Source organism: Alligator sinensis, unplaced genomic scaffold, assembly GCF_000455745.1.
Source record: "Alligator sinensis unplaced genomic scaffold, ASM45574v1 scaffold389_1, whole genome shotgun sequence".
In the NCBI taxonomy this organism is placed as follows: domain Eukaryota; kingdom Metazoa; phylum Chordata; order Crocodylia; family Alligatoridae; genus Alligator; species Alligator sinensis.
In genome coordinates, this window is record NW_005841951.1 from 1,275,366 (window position 1) to 1,279,188 (window position 3,823).

General features: G+C 38.7%; 1 long non-coding RNA gene across 1 annotated transcript; it reads left to right on the forward strand.

The window, feature by feature from the left end:
- The first annotated feature begins 3 nt into the window (after positions 1–3).
- LOC112549731 lies at positions 4–3,373 on the forward strand. The gene is made up of 3 exons (XR_003093232.1): positions 4–95; positions 965–1,003; positions 2,490–3,373. It is a non-coding gene; the product is annotated as an uncharacterized LOC112549731 (long non-coding RNA).
- Positions 3,374–3,823: the final 450 nt, after the last annotated feature.

Genomic DNA, 3,823 nt, shown 5'->3' on the forward strand with positions numbered 1-3,823 from the left:
GGCGCGCCCCCCCCCCTGCCGCTCTCCTTTGTGCGCGCCCGGCTCCCTCGCGCAGAGCCAGAAGCGGCTGCAGCCCTTGGCCGAGTTGTTGAAATGTATCCCTTTGTGTATATTACAATATCCTCCATTTTTCTGCCCTCTAAACAACAAGCCTTTCGCCATCTTGGGCAAATTTGGGTGGCCCGGCGCGGCGCGGCGCGGCTGTGCTGCGCTGTGGTGTGCGGGGCGCGAGGCAGCGGCTGCGGGAGCCGCGGGGAAGGCGCAAAGTTGAGGCGGGTCCAGGGCCCGACTGTGACGTCACCTGAAGTTGGAGGGGCATTTTTCCAGGAGCCCGGCGCGGTGCCCAGGGCGGGCTCCCCGGCGCGCGGGGCGGCCGCACTTGACGTGCACAGGTTGGTCGTGGGTCCGACTCTGCCGACTCCGGGGCTGCAAGGAAGGCGCCTCCTCCTCCACTGTGGGGTTTTTGGGTTTTTTTTGGTAACAGGTGGAGGAATATCTTTGCGTGAGACTCACTTTTATTCCATTTTTGCGGCCTTTTGCACAGAAATATTAATGTAGCCCTTTAAAAAACCAGAGTTGTGGCACAACATGAACTAGTACATCATGTGGGGATCAGCCATGCTACTATTTACAAGCGGTTACCTGCACCTCTTACTGAAATTTGCACAAGACGTTCAGTCCAGATTTTTCCCGAAGTAGCGAGTGCCTGGCCTCTGGTTGGGTGTGAGGGGGCTGGGAAATATGCTTTTTTTTTTTTTTTTTTAAGTGCTCATTACTCAGATATATATTTGCAACAAATAAACTCTTTTAATGTAGTGCTGGCTAAACATTTCCCTTTGGAAAGTACCTGTAGATATTACAAGTACTTCAGAGGATATTCCAGATGCTGGATTCTGTGGCTAGCAAAATGTAGTTGGCATGCTAAATTGAATTTTTCTTAATACCGATTACCTCTGGCTCTCAGCTCTCGTGTCAGCTGTTGCAAAAAGGGAAACAATAAAAGGTATTGTTCTTTTAAATTACTTCTCAGTGATGCTCTCTTCATCTCATAGAAGTTCTCTTGGTCACATGGCAAAACTTAGGCAAACCCTGACTACTTGATAAATAATAAGTACCATAAATAGAATGTTATATTTTAATTCCTTTTCCTGCATCAGTTTTACTTTTTACATATTTACAGTCATGCTTACAAGAACATGAAACTGTCTGTGTTTAATTTGCATTCCCTTTGTCTTCAGGGTTGGTAAAAACATTGACTACAATTAACATAGAGACTAACAGGAACACTTCCTAGTACATCAAGATGTTTTTTAGCAAACTCAAAATTGAATGATATATTTAACATATTTTTATGGTTGCATAGAAAGTAGGTTTTTATGTTAATAAATGTCAGCTGCTCACCTTAGCATGTTCTTTAAAAGTGTTTTAGAAAGCCTAGCTGAATTAAATGTCTGCCAGTTATGTGAATCTTAGGTAGATGAAAATGTTTAAATAGTTAAAAGCACGTAGAACAGATGGTTCTAAATTATACATGCAACAAAGGCCTGGAAGATTTGGCAGATTATAAATGGTGAGCAACAGAGGATTAGCAGTTTAAGAAAATGGTAGTTAAGTATATTTGATGTCTCGCACCTATTGTAAACCGTGCGCACATTTTTGTCACAATGCTACATGAACAATTTCCAGGCAACATCAAGCAAATTGTATTTGTATTTGAAACCATTTTCAATATTGGCAGTATGTACAAGTTGTAAGTATTAAAGGGACTTCTTTGGTGTCCAAGTAATTATAAGTCTAATTTGGCAAGCAGGAACCTTTTAAAAAATTAATAGGACTTACTGATTCTTTTAAAAAAATGATAGCCTATACAATGAGACACTGTTAAAGTTATGTGAATGGACATACATTGGAGAGCAAAAAATTCTTTAGAGAATCAAGTTATGGTTTCTTGCTATTTATTGACTTGCTGCTATTTTGAATTAAAGGCATGATTAAGCTTCCTGTGAGTAACTGCATTGACAATAAGCTGTAGAACTGCACTACTCATATTTCTGATTCAATTTAAATAAATACCGGTCTGTGGAGTTGGCTACATGAGAATAACCCAACAAAATGGCATTTGCTTAAGCTCACAATTAAGGTCACAGTTTATATTGCAAATTAGCATGGAAAGCTGTTTTTGGTAATAAAGTTTACTAAATATATGTCTGTTAATTTTGCTTATAATAGGTAGTTTCTTAACCTTGCCATCTTTACCACTGCAGATGATAAGAAAAAGGAACAGTAGTTTTTGTATTGCACAGTGTAAAAACATGGGTACATTTAGTATACCGTCCTTATGGCAAGGTAAAATACGCTGCAAGACTAAAAATTTGGGGGGGTTTGTACAAGACCTTTTTTTAAAATACACATAAGAAAGTAAGACCAGTGTTGGATTTTTGTTGTGCACTGCCCTTTTTCTCATTTCTTTGTTTGCATGTTTATTATAGAACTGCAGTGTAAAGGAGCAGATGTTTTGCCAAACATCCTGATGTGTTGCTTTTTCTTATGGGAGTGCCTAACTGTTCCTTCTGATGCATCGACTTGACAGCTGGTTGATTTCATGGAGCTGCTAAGAAGCCATTAGTGGTGTCATTGAATTGAAACAGAACAGTCACTCCCAGCTTGAACCTCAATTGTTAATGTCTTTGTTGCTACTTTTGTGTTCTACACAAGATGTGGAATATCACAGTTGCAAGAAAGTTCATGCTTTTTGTGTGATCTCTCTGAATTAGTGGAAGGATGTGTTAATTCTTGACTGCTTTTAGATTTACAATATCCTTATTATGGCATATCTGGGATTAGGATATCTGAGTTACTGACCTAGACTTAGCAAAACTAGAATTGCAATTTACTATGCAAGCAGGCATGGAAATGCTAGTCCAGAGCTGAAGTTACTTATCAAGATTTATTCCTAGTGCACAAGGGGTGTTAAATTCTAAAAGCACTAAAGGCAAAATACCCCCCCCCCCCCCCCCAAAAGCCTCCTAAAAACTAGGTTCTTTTGTAATAAAATATGTGCTTATGGCTACGTGATATTATAAGATATTATTGATTTCAGTAGAGATTTAATCTTAAAAAAACAGTATAGTAGGAAAAAAGACCTGTAGCATATACTTGTTTGTTTCTTTTTTTTAATGCATAACTTTAATATAACAAAAACCCTGACGAAAAGTAGTTCTTGCCTCACTCAGGTGAGTTGGCCAAATGAAGTCAATGGGATGACTACCTAAAGCCAGTAGGGTGTGCCCCTGAATGTAAACTGAACCTCAAATTTCATTGTACTTTTCTATAGTTCATTTCAGTCAATGATATTAAATGGTTTTATAAGCAAGTCTGTGACCTTTTTTTAATACTACGAGGGAGCAGTCAAGAGAAGCACTGGCAAAGTTAATGAGAAGAGAGACAACAGTATATTTCAGAATTATCTTGTAGAATGGAGCAGTCTGAACAGTGACAAAACAATGTAATGCAAATAAATTACACTCTTTAAAGTGTATACAGGACAATGCAGACTCTTAAATATCAGTACAGAACATAACTAAAATTGATTTTTCCTCTCTTCCCCCCAAAAAACAATTACAGAAATGATCACAAACTTTATTCAGCACAAATTATGCGCCTAGTTTGTAAAATTTCAATTATACTAATATTTTCCCTGCACATGATTCTATTCTGGTTAATGTTGTGGTAGTTATAAATGGAAAATCTGCTTTGATGTCATTACTTAAGTGGGTTGTAGGTGTCTGGACATCTTTCATGTTTACTTTTAGGGTAAAGTCAT